We start from the raw sequence: 20,627 nt of genomic DNA, 5'->3' as shown, positions 1-20,627 counted from the left end.
TAAGACCCGCGCTAATTCAAGGTGTATAGATTATTAAACCATTTTATAACTTAAAACAGATTTCCCGCGCCCTCCTGTCGATTTACCAGTAGCTCCTGGAAATCTCCCGAAATCGCAAAATATACGAAAACGTCCTTAAAATATACGGAAATATATACATAAAAATTATCATTTTGGGGTGTCATTCAATATGGAAACGCCAATCAATATATTGACAAAAATAAGATAAATAAAAACGGCATTATGCATTAGCCGTAATTGTGTAATCTGGTGTAATCTGGTGAAAGAAGCCTAGAGTTAAATGTCCATTTATTGCTCAGCTATTCATCCGTATAAAAGATTTTGTTTATTCTATTTTATAGTAGATGTGAATTGGTCATGTCTATCTCAGCATAACTTCATGGTGTGAAAACAAATTCTGTATTAACTTATTTAGAATACTGCAAGTCAACATCATACATCTCACCTGTCACCAAGCTGTGCTGCTGACACAAGGCGCGGGCCACGACACAAACACTTTAGACTCGAGTCAAACTAAAAATATGCAGCGAACACCGTGAAGGATGATTGAGTAGAGCAAAAACAAATGCAGTGACCTTTGGACAGTAGCGTAGCAAGGGATTTAGGTGCCCGGTGACCTTGGCCTTTTTTGGGGCTCCTGCATTTTGACATTCTACATCATGACATGAGATAATTGTGTGATATTTAATATTTAATGTAAATAAAATAATCATTTGGGGGGCCCTCAAATAGGGGGAATTTTTAATATCTCCTCCCATCTCTCCATCATAGCTTCGACACTGCCTTAGGACAGTTACATAAGTTTTAGACTCCGGAGTGGATCTAAGATGTATGTGTAAATAATACTTTACTCATTAACTGGACTGTGCACCAAAACGTGGTATTTAACTGGACTGTGCACCAAAACGTGGTATTTAACTGGACTGTGCACCAAAACTTAATATTTAACTGGACTGTGCACCAAAACTTGGTATTTAACTGGACTGTGCACCAAAACTTGATATTTAACTGGACTTGGCATCAAAACTTGATATTTAACTAGACTTTGCACCAAAACATGATATTTAACTGGAAATTGCACCAAAACTTGGTATTTAACTGAACTTTTCACCAAAACATGATATTTAACTGGACTTGGCATCAAAACATAATATTTAACTGGACTGAGCACCAAAACTTGATATTTAACTGGACTGTGAACCAAAACTTGATATTTAACTGGACTTTGCACAAAACCTTGGTATTTAACTAGACTGTGTACCAAAACTCTGTATTTAACTGGACTGTGCACCAAAACTTGGTATTTAACTGGACTGTGCACCAAAACGTGGTATTTAACTGGATTGTGCACCAAAACTTAATATTTAACTGGACTGAGAACCAAAACTTGATATTTAACTGGACTGTGCACCAAAACGTGGTATTTAACTGGACTGTGCACCAAAACTTAATATTTAACTGGACTGAGAACCAAAACTTGATATTTAACTGGACTGTGCACCAAAACTTGGTATTTAACTGGACTGTGCACCAAAACTTGGTATTTAACTGGACTGTGCACCAAAACGTGGTATTTAACTGGACTGTGCACCAAAACTTAATATTTAACTGGACTGAGAACCAAAACTTGATATTTAACTGGACTGTGCACCAAAACTTGGTATTTAACTGGACTGTGCACCAAAACTTGGTATTTAACTGGACTGTGCACCAAAACTTGGTATTTAACTAGACTGTGCACCGAAACTCTGTATTTAACTGGACTGAGCCCCAAAACTTGATATTTAACTGGACTGTGCACCAAAACGTGGTATTTAACTGGACTGTGCACCAAAACTTAATATTTAACTGGACTGAGAACCAAAACTTGATATTTAACTGGACTGTGCACCAAAACTTGTTATTTAACTGGACTGTGCACCAAAACTTGTTATTTAACTGGACTGTGCACCAAAACTTGGTATTTAACTGGACTGTGCACCAAAACTTGGTATTTAACTAGACTGTGCACCGAAACTCTGTATTTAACTGGACTGAGCCCCAAAACTTGATATTTAACTGGACTGTGCACCAAAACTTGATATTTAACTGGACGTTGCAACAAAACTTGATATTTAACTGGACCTTGCACCAAAACTTGATATTTAACTGGACTTTGTACCAAAACTTGGTATTTAACTGGACTGAGCACCAAAACTTGGTATTTAACTGGACTGTGCACCAAAACTTGATATTTAACTGGACTGAGCACCAAAACTTGGTATTTAACTGGACTGAGCACCAAAACTTGATATTTAACTGGACTGAGCACCAAAACTTAGTATTTTACTGGACTGTGCACCAAAACTTGGTATTTAACTGGACCGAGCACGAAAATTTTGGTATTTAAATGGACTGTGCACCAGTCGTCATTAAGAAACATCCATCACCCAGATCTTACATCATAAAGACAAATGATGGGAAAACATACAGACGAAATCAACGGTTTTTAAACAAGAGCTACGAAGAAGACATCTCTGGGTACTATGACACCGACGAAGACAATGAACAGCAAACTGTTAGAACAAAAGAAACAGACAATTATGAACCAACATCTAGAGAACTTGCTGTGCCGGTCAAGACAACCAGAAGTGGTCGAGTTGTCAAAATTCCTTGTAAATATAAGTATTAAGAACTTTAAAAGGAAGGATGTGATAATAGCTTCAAAAGGAAGGATGTGTTAATATTAGAAGATATTACGTCATTGTTTGTTGTCTATGTTTTATGCGAAAGCAAAGAATCGGACGGAAATAAAAGTGAGTTATATATGATATATGTCTACCTTGATCAAGACAGTCTCGTATCGTCGCATATGTCGATCCAAGATAGTCAGCACTACAAATGCCAACCTTTTCACCTCTCTGTAGCAATCTGAGTATTCCATGCTCCGAATAAACTCGCGGCATTCCTTTTAAAGCTGTCCACTTTTGTTGCGTTACGTACTTCTGGACCTCCAACATCTCCAACTTGATTTTCAACTCTGTACATTTTCACTCCACAAACCTTTACTTTTTAAATCGATCTATTGCATGTCCAGAGATCCAGTATCAATTACAAATGGATCAATGTGGATATGGTTACTATTTGTGTTGAGATGGTGTACTAAAATAGTTTTATTGGTTTTGAACTGCTCAAATCTATCAAGAAATTCCTCTTTGATTTTTTCATAACTGTACTGAAGTAATTCTTGTCCAAAGTTGCACTAATTTTATCGCGATACTGCCATAGACATTCAAAATGAAGTAATTGACCGCTCTGAATATCTTCTGCAAAAGGAATTAATTCTTCTACCAAAATATAGGATGGGTTTTCCTTTACTTGCAGTTTTGAATTCAGCTCATTTAAGTTCTCTGTTATATCGATCATAAAGTAAAATGTTTGCAACTATTTGTCGTTCTCTAATTCGATGTGATAAATGTCTTTTTCATTTAGAAATGTATTTATTTCATTCAAGCAAAAAGCTAAACGTTTCATCACCTTACCTTTGGAAAGTCATAGCACTTTTTGGGAAGAAGAGGTCGGAATACTGAGTCTCCATTTTGTTTAAGTGGTAGAGTGCTTTTCACAAGATGCTGTTAATAATCTTGATTACCAAATTCATGACCTCAACTATTTCGGTCGGAATCGTTTTTGGGCACAAAGCGCTTCTTGGTGCATTATTCAGTAAAACGTAAGAATTTCTTGGTTTATTTTGCTCCGACAAATCGTTGTTACCCTTTTATTTTTTTCCTGTCATACTTCTGGCTCTATCAGTTGCTATTTAAATGATTTTATTTCAATCGATCTTATTGTCTTCAAGGTAATTTTGCACGGCATTCGCTCTATCAACCTTTCAAGTTTGTCATGAGAGAGGTAGCAATCCTTGGGAAGACATATACCTGACAAAATGGGCAACTTGTGCCGTGTCTTTATGTCGCAAGACTAATCTATAGGAAGTGATAAGACAGAAGAAAGTTGAATATCTTCCACCAGCAAATATTTTACATTTGAAGATATTTTAGCTATTCTATCTTGTACTGTTTCAGCGGATAGTGGCAAATGTTTGATTTTTTTTTCAAGACTTCTGGTTTGTTTTTGAAATCACGAAACAGTTCTTCAGGCGCACGTAGGAAGCAGTCTTTACTCATCATCTGTAAATGGTTTTCCTGTTTGTGCAATTTCTAGTGGTACGCAAAGCTTGCCAGATCAGCATTACTTGTAGATTGCTTCTAACTTTAAGAAGACAATTCACTTCTAACTCATTTACTTTAAACAACAAACTATACGTCACAGTCTAAGCTCGTGGTTAAGATGCCGATTCGTCTTGCGTCAAAGCGAATTAAAAGCTACATAGAAACATCCGACGACGGCGTCATTTGAGAGCTTCCGGCAGACTGACAACAGTGACGACGCGTGTAATGGGGGAGGGGTGTGGTAAAAAGCGAGTACAATTGGCTGAGAAATCGAATCGGCGACTAATCTTCGTTAAAAGATTCAGAACTATTTAAAAAAATGTTTCGATAAAATAAATTATATTTGCGTATGGAACTAAAGAGCAGCATGTTGCTCGCGAGCCGCAGGTTGCCGACCCCGGAATTAGGCGATTGATTGGTGGTTATGCATTGAGGATAATGAATTTAACGTAATGCAAATGTGAAACGGCAGACAATCTTGAGATACATGAAAGTGTAAAGACGTTGTTTTGTGGTGAGCTAGCTTTCGTTTAAATATCAGTATATTTCATTAATAGGCCCTACTACATCTGCTGCCTGGTCGTGCGGTTTGCGCGCTGGACTGTCGTTCAGATTTATCGATGGTCCAGGGTTCAAACCCTGCCCGCTGCGGGAGGTTTGGACTAGGAAGTAATTATCTTCAACTCTGAAGGAACATCCGAAACATGTCAAACATTTTACAAACATCTCAATCTTAAGTTAAATATGGGAATATTGTAATAACAGTTAAGCTTTATTGAGTTTATGTTCACATAAGAAGTTTCTTCAAGTTATATTTAAAGTTTATTTAGTAAAAATATAAAACACCTTTATTGTTTCAATTGTACTAGCTGTTTGTAACGACAAACGAAAGACTAACTAACAACAAGGAAAGGGGGCGTCGAAAAAAATATTATATTTTCAGTGTAACTTATATGAATATTAGTAAAATTACATGTTTAAAAATTAGAATATATTAAGTAGGAGATGTCGTTTTATCTTCTAATAAGACCTTGTTAAATGTAGACCGCTTTTTTGCGAGGTGCGTATGCAACAATATAGGTGTGAGCTTGCGCTCCCAGAGCTATTTTTATATATTTTATTTTTATAGGTTAGTGTCAGATTTAATATTTGTACTTCCGCTTTTTGTTATATGGGTTAGGGCGAGTAGTATAAATAGTTTCATCCATGCCACATCCTGTACAGTTGACCAGCGGTCAGTAAAGTATATCACTGTCTGTGTGATCATTTGATGATCATTTCTATATTTCTGTACCTGTAAGTGTAGAAATATTTTATATTTTATTTCACTAGATCTATGTCACACTGTGTGTAAATATGCTAGATATATTTTAATTTAGTTTTATTTTCTAGTTGGCAGTTGTTCCCAACATGCTGTATTAAAAATGGCGGCGCACAGCTTAGCTTGATATGAATATGTTGTTCATGCTCTAGATCTAGTAGAATATATGATTTTGTATTTATAGTTTAACATTTATGTATTGCATGCTATTGATATTTCTGAATATAGCTGCTGAAATACATGCTGCTGTATCTAATATTGCTGCTGTAAATCTAGTGTTATTTTGTTTTTGTAGTGTTGCCTTAGATCTAGTGGCTTATTCTGTTCTTAGTGAATAGTAAGGAACTAAGGTGTTCTTGTTTTAGTGTTAGTGTAGCTCTAGGTCTAGGGAAGTAGTTGTAGAGATTAAGTTAGATAGTTGGTTTGATCAGTTTGTGTTAGATAGTTGGTTTGGTTAGTTTGTTGGTGTTTGAAGTGGCGTAGATTTAGAGGGTTTTAGTTAGTTGCTGGTTTCAGTTGTAGTGGTTAGTGTATATATTATATTTTATTATTCATTTATTTTTATGTAAATAAAGTTTCATTTTGTATTATTTAATTTCAAGTAAAGTTTCGTTTGTGCTTGCATTTAGTTTAGGTTAGTATGTCTGGTTACTTAGGCGACTCTAGCCCCTTGGTCGTAGACTGAGGTGTCACAGACGAAACCCACCCAGTAGCGCTAACATCTGCCTACTGTTAATAATTTAATGTTGAGCAGAGAATAGGTCCTCTCTCTCTCTCTCTCTCTCTCTCGCGCGCCTCCTGACCTGATCACATGCGTGCAAACGTTTTGAAGAAAACATTTTAAAACGTCTCCGCTAGTGTGATTCTTCTGAACTTTTTGTCTCAAAATAGTCGAATTTCTTCTGTCTATTGCACTTTATTATAGTGACGACTTTTGTGTGGAAAAAAAACAACGTCCGCGAAAGAGACTTACTTATTTACTTAACAGGGAAAATATTTTTAAAAAGATCACGCCCATTACAGAAGTACGAGCGCAATATGTAGGCCTACCTAGAATGTCCCTCGCATAATACTATTGGCCAGGGCTGCCTCTTTATTATAAGATTTAATATGGCCCTCGACTTTTTTTTTTATTAGGATGAACAGTGCGTTCTGAAAGAAAACACATCAATATTAGCCTTTTAAAAATTATCTCTTGTTACTAAGAAAAAAAAAGGCCAGAATACGCTTAGCGCCGAGTCCCGCCCTGAATTAAACCCCTTGCCGACTTGAGCGAAAACCTGCGCATCTTCAATTCTATCTCCATGAAGAAACTTTTACGACGATTAAAATTTAAGTAGGCAACACCATTTAAAAAAAAACAAGATAACAAAGAGAGTTTGTGTTGCCACACAAACTCAGAGGCGGCTCCCGTGGGAGTCGGATCCCTGTCGGATCCACATATTCGCAAGGAATATTCAAGAAGTGATTTTGTTTTGATTGTTAAAAGTAATAATGTTTCAAAGATTCATTTGGCGTTGTAAAAAAAATGTTGTTTTTTTTTAATGTAAAATCTCCCGCTGGTCGACGGAGGATGGCATCGAGCAGGATATGAAACCGAGACCGTAGAGATAATCAGTCCTAACCGCACGACCAGGCATTGCTCTTAACCTAATGACAAATTGATTTCAAACTAATAGCCTATTATTGATAAAGAGATACATTACACATTACGGAATGACAACTACCGGATATGTACAATGTCACAAGAGCGATTTTAGATAATCTTTTGGTATTGAGCATTTTCATTTAAATGGAACTAGAATGAGGATGTACATCTAACTAAATTAAACATTTAATTTAGCACTCTCAATATCATCTACTAGATCTAGATCTAAAATATAAATTTGGGATAATGTAGATGTAATTTAGATAAGATTTATTTAAAAAAAAACAATAGATAATCAATTAATAGACTGAATGCAATATTAAATTTTAAAAATAGTACATTAGTTTTAGTGTTTTATAACATTGCAATATTGACAATCTAGACTTTAGAAATAAAAATCTACAATAAGTCTAGAAATTGAAATTATAGATCTTGATCTAGTCTAAATCATGTCTGTCTGGTAGTGGGGTTTCCACGATGAACTGTCGTTTGGATTTATTGATGGTCCCAGGTTCAAACCGTGCCCGCTCCCATCCCCTGTCGTCCTGAGGGAGGTTTGGACACCAAAACATGCTAAACTAGACCAAGAAATTCTAGCTCTAGAATCTACAATGATTTTAATTAGAATTTAAATTTAAATCTAGTTTTAAAAATCTAGCTCTAGTGTTTAAAAAAATCTAGATCTAGTGGAAAAAATCTAGATTAGATCTAAATCTAGCTATTATGTCTTTTTCAAATGCAAGTCACATTACGAGGTTTAATAAACATTACTATACCGAGTTGTTTTAGCATTTCATTTAAAGAATTCATTCCATATGACGTCAAAGGAAAAAAAAACCTACTTCACACGGCCTAGTTAGACTAAAAAATGTCTTCTATACGAGCAGTTTGTTGAGTGTTCATAGACATTGGCGTACCGAGTGAGATCTTTTAGCATTTCATTTAAAGAATTAACACCATATGTCGTCAAAGGAAAAAAATTCCATTACGTCACACGTCCTAGTTTGACTAAAAAATGTCTTCTATACGAGAGTGCAGCTTCTCGAGGGTTCATAGACATTGGTGCACTGAGTGAGTTCTTTTAGTATTTCTTTTAATGAGCTAGTTAGACTAAATATGTATATATTAAAGACGCATTTTTGTTTTGTTTTGTCTGTCAGTCTGTCTGTCCGTCATGTTAATATCGAGAAAAAAAAAAGATAAAAACTATTGAAAATCTGATTAAAATTTAATTTCCCTTCCGAAACATCGCATTAGTTTTAAGTTTCTATAATAGATTGTTCCGGATGTTTATATATTTATAGTGAGAGAAAATAAGAATTCCAGATTAATCAAATACCGTTAATTAAATTTGTGGAATGGTCTAATATGAAAATTAGATGTACCATAGCCTTATAGATAGATTTTTCAACCATACTTTGGTGTTAGGAAGTTGTTTTCCTTAAAAATCAGAACATAAAATTAACGATAATTAGATTTTCTAACGTCTTAGCTAGAAAGTTAAATGTAGTGTAAGAGAGAAGTGCGATTTTACATAAAGAGAGTTAAAATATTTTTCATAAAAAATCCGGAACAACCAAATTTCGTAAATGAGAAAATTATTTATTTTATTTTTTAGAAGAGGGATCTCAAACATTTATTAGCTTTATTAGATTTTTCATATAAAATTCGGATCATTTTTTGGCGACGATTTGTAAGAAAATTAAGGTAATGTAGGTCGATTTCTTTTTGGAAAAAAAATCCGGATTAAACAACTTTTGTTATGTTTCGGCAAGAAAATTAACTGTAAAATAAGTCTTAAAAGTGATTTTCAAAAATCGTTTCTAGTAAATTACTTTCTTATTTTAAAATCCTGAACAACCTATTGTCGATATCAAAAAAAAATAAAGTCATTTGACATACATTTTTTTAAGTTAAAAATTCGGAACAATTGATATTGATAAATAAACTATAGTGACGTAGTGTCAAAGAATATAAGTGTAATATTAGTCAATTATGCGGTTTCAAACAATCATTTGACATAATTTATTTTTTATAAAACAATATCGAAACAACTTTATAGTTAATGAAATATAAATCAGTATAGATATTTTTATTTAGCATTTATATGTTATTTACATTAAAGAACCGGAACAATATATTAAAGATCATGTGTTTCTTGCAACGTTTAAGCATGGAAATAAAATCTAATATAAGTAAGAAGAGAAAACAAATATCTGTTGGCATTGATTTGTTTTTCACAAAACATCCGCAACAATCTATTATAGATACTTAAAACTATTAAAATATTTCTGAATGAAAAATTAAAGGTTAAATCATATTTACAATAGCCTTTAGTGTTATTATTTTTTTAATCTAACCATGACGGATAGGCCGACCAACAGACAAAACGCACAAAAATAAATAAAATCTGATTTTTTAAAAAAGTTTAAGGAATTCTTTTGGCATTTTATCATGTTGCGACGTTACGCTACTGCACGAATGTCGCTGTATAAAAAGTCCATTTTCAAAAAATGTGCGTGATATTTACATACAAAGTGCATTATTAGCCTTTATAAACAAACAGAAATGTTTTCTTTTAATTTTAGCAGCTAGTTGACCAGATAAAACGCCTTTAACTAGTACTTATATTGTTGTAAACATTTCTTGTACATTTTATAAATATATTTGAGTTGGTGATACTGAAAATACACAAAAATTGTTCATCTTTGTTAGCATATTGTAACATTGCTTCCCTTTCATTTACGTAATTGTTTTAGAATTGGTGTATTTGTAAGAAAAAATCGCTTGCATAATTAATTTTATAAATTAAACGGTTTGCTTTTAGAAAACCAAAAGTAGCCGTTGTACTTAAACTTTTCAAGCCGCATTTAATAGGGAAATAATATTTTTTATATTTCTTCTAGTTTTCGAGATCTGAGTGTGACAGATGGATATTTTGCACAAACTTATAGCGGCTTTTCCCCCTTACGGGGGCCGCTAAAAAATGTTCCATTATTTTTGGTGAAATGTCGTTTCCTAAATTTGGATTCTATCTATACAAAGTGTTTAAAATATAAATGAAAAATAAAGTCTAAATATTGTATTATAATTAAGACTAAGTTTCTTACATTCTTTAAAAAAATGCAAAGTTAAAATTGAAAATAAAACATCTTAGAGGGCATGGGGATACGACAACGATGCGAATATGAAATAAAAAGGAATCGTCTAGAAAAATAGATTTAAATCAAAGAGCGCTTTAGGAATAGTGTCAGCTCAGTCTTAATGATATTTTTTGCCAAAAAAAGGGAGGGGGGGCCGGCATTTTTTTTTATTTTGCAGGCGGCCCTGGCTGTATGACACCGCTGAGTGAGTATGTATACAATACTGGGACTAGAACCGACCCTTGGGGTACTCTGTACTTCAAGAGTAAGCTTGTTGATTCTGTCCCGTTCACAACGACACGTTGGGTGCGTTCAGTCAGGTAGGATCTAAGCCACTTTAGGCAATTCCTGCTAAACCAAAAATGGCAGAGCATATGGCCATCCTAATCTAGCGGTCTAGCGTAAGTCCAGGATGGAAAGTATTGATAGGAAGTGCAGTAAGTCACTTAGTACACTGTTTCTGTGCTACGGCACTTCCTATATTCAGATTGAAATTCTTCCAAGAGAAAGTACAGTTCCAGATGGTAAATAATTTGCCCTAACACGATGCGCTCTAGAAGCTTTGACAGAAGGGAAGATTTGATACCGGGCGATAGTTTTTTTTAGACATTCCTGGTCAACCGTCAAGATCGGATTTCTTTAATAAGGACCTGACAAGTGCATGCTTAAACTGGTGTGGTACAATTCCTGAAGTCAGTGAAGAGTTCACATTGTTAGTAATTGTGGTTACAAGCTAAACTAAGACTCTTGAAATAATCTTCAGTGACACGCTGAAAATCACAACTTTGAAAGATTGGAGAGTGGTCAAGCTGTGATGAGAGGGATGGCATGTCATTTCTGATCTGCTCAATCTTGCCAATGAAGAATCTATTGAAGGAATCAGAGAGTTCAGATACTGGGATAGATGACGGCTAACGTTCGTTAATTGACCCCCCCCCCCAACATTTCAGCGGCGATCCTAAATAATTTCGTTTGTGGAATCTGTCGAGCTTTAGCATATCTAATCATGGGTCGATGTATCGTCAGATTTATTATGTCTATAATTTACATGACTGATTGATACAATTAAAAAAAAAATAATTTTAAAATAGAATTTCACATTCTGTGAGGGAGATCTTGGGAGTGTCTTTATATCACGTGTGTTGACCACATTGATCACGTGTGTTGACCACATTGATCACGTGTGTTGACCACATTGATCACGTGTGTTGAGCACATTTATCACGTGTGTTGACCACATTGATCACGTGTGTTGACCACATTGATCACGTGTGTTGACCACATTGATCACGTGTGTTGACCACATTGATCACGTGTGTTGACCACATTGATCACGTGTGTTGACCTAACTTGACCACATTGATCACGTGTGTTGACCACATTGATAACGCTTTACAGCAAACAGCTGGCCGAAAAAAAAAAAAGAAAGCATTAGGGGAAGCGATTTTACGTTATACTGACTACGTTACGAAGCTTACAGGTCTAGCCCGTCCTAGTTCGGACCGTTTGTGGCGTGGATACTGCTAGATCTCAAAATCTGGTATTGGTCAAATCTCTTCACTTGGCGAATCTTTCTTAGACAGCGGAGGTGGAAAGAGTTGCAGCTTTTAATGTGGCGAAAATATGTAAGGTCCAGGACCGGGACTCAAAAGAATATTAAAGTTCCATAACCATAATAAATATCGGCAATGTCTTCGATTCCGATGATTTATGATGAGTGCAGTGTTTCACATGAATACGCAAGTTGTGACCTGCATATTTTCCACATCTTGTCTTAGCACCTGTCGTCAATGGCATACGACAATGACCACAACTAATGGGCTAAATCAGAGATGCCTACATGCCAAAAGGGAAATGTGTATTTCCAGTCTTGAAAATGTGTATTTTGGGGGGCAAATGTGTATTTTCCTTAAATATATTCAAGCACATAACATAGGTAGCACATAACATAGGCCTACTCGAAATGTAGCAATCCTAACACAGCATAAAGTTATATAAGACATTTTGTACATTTGTCAAAATATTTACACTTTTAATCTTTGTAGAATATGTTAGAATGATGCCGACGTGGTTCCATCCGGCCCGCCGAAACGTCGGCACAAAAAGTAGAAAATCCTCACCCTTCAAAAAAGTTGAAAATGAGACTAAATTTTTTATTTGTGCTTCAAAACTAATTATATTATACAGGAATGTTATGTATGAGTACCGGTACACTATAAAAAAAAAAAAATTGAAAATGTTGTTGCTATGGCAACGGTGGCCATTTTGTTTTGTAAACATACTCTTATATAGAAGCTATCTACTTTTGCATTTCTTGTTTCTTTTGAAACTTTGCAGGAATGTAGGAAAATATAATTGCTATTGAAGTATCAGATTACATTTTGAAATTTTGGAATATTTTTTTTCATAATTTTTTTCCTGCCCTGTCTATACAGATAGGCTAAGTGTTTTTTAACAAGAAAAGTGCAAATATTTTTAACATTACCCCAATTATCAAAAAAGTGATCTGATACTTTTATTGTAATATATAAACTAAATAAGTGTAGAAAAAAAATCATTGAATAAAGCAATGAATAAAAAAGTTTTTTGGAAAAATAGTATGAAAAAACGCAATTTTGAGAAAACGTAAAAAAACTAAGAATATTCAAAATATCTCAAAAAATATAATAATAAGTTTTAAAAACTATAGGCATTATTTTAAAGACACATTAGGGTTATAATATGTGAGCATTTCATTCATGTTCAATGAAAACTAAAAAAGTAAAAACTTTGTTGATGAAGTACATAAAACTTTCATTTTTTAATGTAATTAATGGAATGACTTTTTTTTTTCTTTTCCTTATAAAGGTATTATATGTGTATTGAAATTAAATGCATTATTTTTAGATATTAGATAAAAACAATAAATAAGGTACCTTATAGAATTAAAAAAAATTGTTTAGCCTTATAGTAAAGTTAATAACAATGGACTATTATGTTTTCATATTTAGTGTCTTGCATTTCAAGCCTTACAAAGTATTGTTCTGATCTTTTCAAAGTTACACAAAGTACTGCTCAATAAAAAAGACCAAGAATTTATTTCGAAAGCTAAGCATAGCTGAGCCGAAAGACAACCTTTTCGACACAATGAATTAGTACTTTGCTTCAACTGAGTCATATAGAATTATTTAAACATACATTGCATTTTGTTTTGCAATCTTTTTTAAAGCTGCGAAGAAGGTTTGAATCTGAAAGTCAATTATAGTTCAGTCAAATATGTTTGCCAAATCTGGTGTGGTTCAATAAACGACAAGTTGTCGTTGACCTGGCCATCTAGATATTTCTGCGAAACATCTCTCTTATAATTTCAATCAGAATCCTTATCGAAAATGCTGTACATTTATATCAGTAGAACAATAAATTTAACAATTGACTGATGTAGTCAAAAAGAAATGTAAAGCTTTAATAAAACAAGATTACAAAGAGAGTTTGTGTTACACAAACTCAGAGGCGGCCCCCGTCGAAGTCGGATCCCTGTCGGATCTGCATATTCGCAAATAATATTCAAGAGGTGATTTAATTTTGATGTAAAATGTTTTACATGTTTCGGATGTTCCTTCAGAGTTGAAGATAATGACTTCCTAGTCCAAACCTCCCGCAGGACGACGGGGGATGGGAGCGGTCAGGGTTTGAACCCTGGACCATCCATAAATCTGAACGACAGTCCAGCGCGAAAACCGCACGACCAGGCAGCCATCCGATGGTCAAAAGTAATAATGTTTCAAAGATTCATTTGCCGTAAATTTAAATTTAAAATAAATAAAAAATAGTAGATTAGTTTTAGTATATTAAAACATTACAATATTGATCAAAACGTTTGGAAATGAAAATCTACTTTTTTTTTACACTTTAAGTTTAGAAATTGAAATTCTACATCTTAATCTAGTCTATTTTAGTCTAAACTAGATCTAGAAATTTTAATTAGAATATAAATCCAGATCTAGATATACTGTAATAAAAATCTAGATTAGATCTAAATCAAGATATCATTCCTTTTTTAAACGCGAATCACATAACGAGGCTTAATAAACATTACTATACCGAGTTCTTTTTTCATTTCATTTGAAGAATTAATTCCATATGACGTCAGAGGAAAAAAAGACACTACGTCACACGGCCTAGCTAGACTAAAAATCGCCTTCATCGATACGAAACATTTATCGAGTGTTCATTGACTTTGGTGCACCGAGTGCGTTCTTTAAGCATTTCATTTAAAGAATTCATTCCATATGACGTCAAAGGAAAAAAAAAAAACCCGTCACACGGCCTAGCTAGAATAAAAATCGCCTTCATCATTACGAGCAATTTATCGAGTGTTCATAGACATTGATGCACCGAGTGCGTTCTTTTAGCATTTCTTTTAAAGAATTCATTCCATATGACGTCAAAGGAAAAAAAAAACACTACGTCACACGGCTTAGTTAGACTAAAATATGTTTTCATAAATAAGAGCACTTTTTCGCGGGTTAATAGACATTGGTGCACCGAGTGCGTTCTTTTAACATTACATTTAAAGAGTCCATTCATATGACGTCAAAGAAAAAAAATTCCATTACCTCACAATAGGCTAGTACCGGTACCATAAAAAAAATGTCTTTATTTACACGAGATATTTAACGAGGGTTCATAGACATTGGTGCACTGAGTTCTAATAGAATTTATTCAAAAAGGATCAAAGCCGCATTGTTTTTGCGTTTTGTCTGTCAGTCGGTCTGTCCGTCATCTTGATATAAAAAAAAACAACTAAAAGTTATTAAAAATTGATTAACCTTTATTTTACGTTTCAAAACATCGAAATAACTTTTAGGTATGAACACAATTGAAAAGTTTATATAATAGATTGTTCCGGATGTTTGTATAAATAGTAAAAGAAAAAGAGAATTTCAGATAAATGAAATACCGTCAATTAAATTTTTTGGATGGTCTCGTATAAAAATTAGATGTACTACAGCCATGTGGAGAGATTTTCATACCTTACTTTGGTGTTTGGATTCTGTTTTCCTTAAAAATCGGAACATAATATTAACGATAATTAGATTTTTTAATGTTTTAGGTAGAAAGTTGAATGTACTGTAAGAGAGTAGTGAGTTAAAATATTTTTCATAAAAATCCGTAAAAACATTATTTCGTAAATGAGAAGATTATTTGTTTATTAATTAGAAGAGGGAGTTCAAACAATTATTTGGCGTTAGTAGATTTTTCAAAATATTCGGAACTTTCTGGCGACGATTTGTAAGAAACAAAATCCGGAACATTCTTTATCGATTACAAAACTTCTATGTTATGTTTTAGCAAGAAAATTAAATGTCTAAAAAGTAATGTTCAGTAATCAATTCTAGTAAATTACTTTTTTTTAAAGCCCTGAACAACCTATTGTCGATATTTTTAAAATTTGTTTAAAGATGAAAATACGGAACAATTTGATATTGATAACCAAATTATAGTGACGCATTGTCAAATAATATAAGTGTAATATTAGTAAATTATGCGATTTCAAACAATCATTAGGCATAATTTATGTTTTATAAAACAATATCCGGAACATTTTTCACATAATGAAATATAAGTCAGTATAGAGATTTTGATTTAGCATTAATATGCTATTTAGATAAAAAACGGAACAACATATTATTGATAATGTGTTTTGCAACGTTTAAGCATGAAAATTGAATTTAATATAAATTAGAAGAGCAAACAAACATTTGTTGGGGTTGATTAGTTTTGCAAAAAAAATCCGGAACAATCAATTTTTAGATACTTAAAACTATTGAGATGTTACGGGAGGAACATTAAAGTGTAAATAAGATTTTCAATAGCTTTTAGAGTTCTAGTTTTTTAAATCTAATCGTGACGGACAGACCGACCAACAGACAAAACGCACAAAAATAATCTTCTTTTATTCGGATGAGGGCACTAAAGAAAAAATAAATAAAATCTGATTTTTTAAAAAAGTTTAAGGAATTGGTTTAGCACCTGGTCATGTAGCGACGCTACGCTACTGCACGAAAATCGCTGCATAAAAAGTCCATTAAAAAATGTGCGTGATATTTACATACAAAATGCATTATTAGCCTTTATAAACAAACAGAAATGTTTTCTTTTAATTTTAGCAGCTAGTTGACCAGAAAAAAACATCTTTAACAATTATTTATATTTGTTGTAAACATTTCCTGTACATTTTTAAAATATATTTGACTTAGTGATACTGAGAATACACAGAAATTAACCATCTTTGTTAGCATATTGTAACATTGCCTCCCTTACATTTACGTTATTGTTTTAGAATTGGTGTATTTTTATGAAAAAATCGCTTGCATAATTAATTTTATAAATTAAACGGTTTGCTTTTAGAAAATCAAAAGTAGCCGTTGCACCTAAACTTTTCAAGCCGCATTTAATGATGAAATAATATTTTTCATATCTCTTCTAGTTTTCGAGATCTGAGTGTGACAGACGGACAGACGGACATTTTGCACAAACCTAATAGCGGCTTTTTCCCCTTACGGGGGCCGCTAAAAAAGGACTGAATATGGTTAGTTTCTAAATGTTTTTTTTTTTAAATCTGTGTCATTTATCTTTGTGTGCAACAACTTAATAGATATCTTTATAGATTTATTTATTATCACTATATCTAGCTTAGGTACTCTAGATCTAGATTGTAACTATAGCATAGATAATATAGTATATAGTATATACTATTGATTTTGATCTAAAATTCCAAGTAAGATCTAAAGTTATTTAGTCTTATTAGATCTAGAATATTTATATTAACTTAATTAGGGTCTAAGATATATAAATCTCAACTGAGAACTAGATTTACATTAGATCATTAGATCTAGACATTCCTGAATTAGAATGTCTAGAGTAAGAGTCTCTAATCTAGACAGTAAAAGTTACTTAGTCGTCTTAGTAGTCTAGTTTATACCTAGTTTAATAGTTCGAGTACATTACATTTTCTACATCTCTTAAGTAAATCTAAATCCATATTGTCATGTTCTAGATCTAGATCCTCTATAATGTCTACTTCAACTAGATTGTTGCATTCACCTTCCGATTCTTAGATTAGTATTTAAAGTCACTATTTATACTATTTAAAGTATTTAGACTTAGTTAGATCTAGATCTCTAGAAACTAGATCAAGTGAAGTAGATCTACACTCTTTCGGCATCTATTGCCAGCGTAATTTTTTTAAAACCAATGCTAATATCTAGATCTACGAAATTTACACGATTCCTTTTTAAAAAATTATTTGATCTAAAAATTTTAAAAGAATTAAGAAAAGGTATAGATTCTAATAGTACTAATCATGTGTTCATTATCCGCTGTAGTAAAGCGTCCATTGACAACCAATCGTATAAGAGAAAAGTAGCATGTGAACCAACCGTATTATTCTTGTCTGTAAACAGATGATATAGATCTACCGGTATATAGGTCTTGGCAGTTCTTTTTATAGTCAAGAAACGCGTTTATATAGATTTTAGGAGGGAAGAATGTTCAAACTTTTTTTTTTTTCATTGGATGTCTTTTTATAGTCTGACCTTAGAGAAAAAAGGACGAGTTCTTCAATGAGGCCAAACATGGCGGTGTCCCTTTAATCGTTGTTTATGAAAATCAAGTAAAAACAATGGGAATTTTGGTCATTTCAGCTCTTATTATGACAAGGTGACCATTATTAAATGTATTTTTTACATAATAAATAATATTTTTCAATGTTATCATTAACATATGCAAAACAGGTTGAAAGTAAAAATTGATTTCCCCCCCCCCCCCCAAAACCATCATTTTTGAGTGTTTCTCCTGCCCTTCTCACTTTCATCTCAAAAGAACTCTCTCCTACATTTCATGGTTTAAAAAAAAATCGAATCTAGATCTAGAATAGCTCTGCCATGAAATACTCAAATACTAGTCTAGATCTATACAAAGTTAGAACATCCAATTTCGCACCCTTTTTAAATTTTAGATTCCATAAATGATAAGGAGATCAATAAATCTCTTTATAACAGGGGTGGGCAACCTTTTCCTATCGAGGGCCGCATTAAATTTTTTTTTTTTAGGAATGGGGGCCGCATATTTATAATAGGCCTATGTATTTACAACTTAGAAAATATATATGATGTTGATATGGTGCGCAAAGGTGCACGCGTTCAATATAATAAAGTATCATTCTCCGCCATGACACTAATGGTTGTTGTTTGTTTATTGCTGACTGTGAACCTAGATCATAATTAACATGGTGGCAGCGGTGTATTAATGATCAAAGGTAATCATTAATCAGTATATAAAGGTTTATTGTTTGCAATAATAAATAGGCAACAATTCAAGGCTACGCCGTGCAATGGCAGCTAGAAATTTCCTTCCTGTACCCGAGCCGCTCGAGGTAGAAGGAAACATGGCCGCTAATTGGCAAAAGTTTCACCGGAGCTGGCGAAACTATGAGTTAGCCACTAAATTGTCGGAAGAATCAGAGGAGGTCAGAGTGGCCACCTTTCTAACAATTATAGGGACAAAAGCGATGGACATATATGAAGGTCTTGAAATTGAGAAGGGAAAAGAAAGAAAGATGGAAGAAATAGTGAACAAATTTGAAAGTTTTTGCATTGGAAAAACGAATGAAACTTATGAGCGCTATGTTTTCAATACTCGTGAACAGCAAGAAGGCGAGGACATTGAAAAGTACATAACAAATTTGAGAAGACTTGCAAAAACGTGTAGTTTTGAACGCCTGGAAGATAGCTTGATTAGAGACAGAGTAGTTCTTGGTATTAGACATGAATGCCTCAAAATGAAATTGTTACAAGATAGTAGTCTCACATTGGAAAGGTGCAGAGATATTTGCAGAGCATACGAGACCGCCAACAAACAGTTGAGACAAATACAAGCCGACCCTCCAATCATTGATAAAGTATCAACGCCGAACACCCTCAAGAACAAACATTCAGAAAGGTAAATGCAGGTATTGTGGAAGGATTCACGAATACATTAAAGAAAAGTGCCCTGCATGGGGTAAAATGTGCCTAGCATGCAAGGGGAGACATCATTTTGCTGTGATGTGCAAAAAGAAAATTCAGCAGGTGTCAGATGATATGTCTAACGATGAAAGACAGCTGCAGTCGGACTCAAGAGATGATGTCATGATGGTAAAAAATGAATGGGTGATGTCTTTGGAGAACCACAAAACGAAAAGGATGACAGCAGTTATGACAGTAAATGGTCACCGTGTAAGGTTTCAAATGGATAGTGGAGCTGATGTAAATACCATCCAGGAAAAATACGTAAATAAGAATCAGATAGAAAAGGCATCGCAAAGATTACTAATGTGGAATATGACTGAAATGAGACCCATAAGGAAAGCCACTCTAACGACGAGAAATGAGAAAACTAACGAAACATTTGAGGTGGAATATATAGTTGTACCAAATAATCTAGCATGCCTTCTAGGTCATGAAACTTTAACAAGAATGAAGTTAATCAAAGTCAATAATAATAGGTTCATAGCATCAGTAGTGAATAACCAAAAAGAAGACTGTAGTCCAAAGTTTACTGGTGATTTGGGTGACTTAGGAGAAGTGTCTTTAAAGATTGATAGCAGCATTAAGCCCAAGGTTCTGCCGTGTAGAAAGATCCCTATTGCTTTACAAGAAAGAGTTAAGGAGGAGTTAAAGACCCTAGTGCAGAGAGGAATCATAGAACCAGTGATAGAGCCTACAGAGTGGGTGAGTCAGATGGCAATTGTGGAAAAAGCTAATGGAAAAATTAGGATCTGCATAGATCCCCAAGCCCTGAATAAAGTTTTACTAAGGGAATTCTATAATCTTGCTACTTTAGATGACATATTGGCAGATTTGAACGATGCCAAAATATTCAGCAAATTGGATGTGCAAGAAGCTTTCTGGCATGTCAGACTAGACACAGCGTCATCTAATTTGACAGCAATGATAACCCCTTTTTGGTAGATACAAATGGAAACGATTACCATTTGGTCTGAAAGTGAGTTCAGAAAATTTTCAGAGAAAATTAAATCTAGCACTAGAAGGACTGAAAGGCTGTTTCAATTACGTTGATGATATTATAGTGGTAGGAAGAGGAAGAACGAAAGAAGAGGCACTCGGAAATCATGATATTAACCTAAGAGAGCTGATGAAGAGATGTCTAGAAAAGAAGATTAAACTAAACCACGAAAAGTCTGTTTTTAGAACAGATGAGATTAATTTTTTGGGTCATATTATTACAGAAGCAGGAATAAA

General features: G+C 33.8%; 1 protein-coding gene across 1 annotated transcript in view; it reads right to left on the bottom strand.

Moving 5' to 3' along the window:
• Nucleotides 1-17,826, bottom strand: part of LOC106076176 (uncharacterized) — a 161,797-nt gene extending 143,971 nt beyond the window's left edge. The window contains exon 1 of the mRNA XM_056043124.1: nucleotides 17,766-17,826. The gene's annotated coding sequence lies outside the window, so the exon portion shown is untranslated. The remainder of the gene's footprint in view (nucleotides 1-17,765) is intronic.
• Nucleotides 17,827-20,627: the final 2,801 nt, after the last annotated feature.

The sequence above is a fragment of the Biomphalaria glabrata genome, chromosome 10, assembly GCF_947242115.1.
Source record: "Biomphalaria glabrata chromosome 10, xgBioGlab47.1, whole genome shotgun sequence".
Classification (NCBI taxonomy): Eukaryota; Metazoa; Mollusca; class Gastropoda; family Planorbidae; genus Biomphalaria; species Biomphalaria glabrata.
Note: the sequence above shows the minus strand (reverse complement) of the source record. Positions and strands in the feature narration are given on the sequence as shown.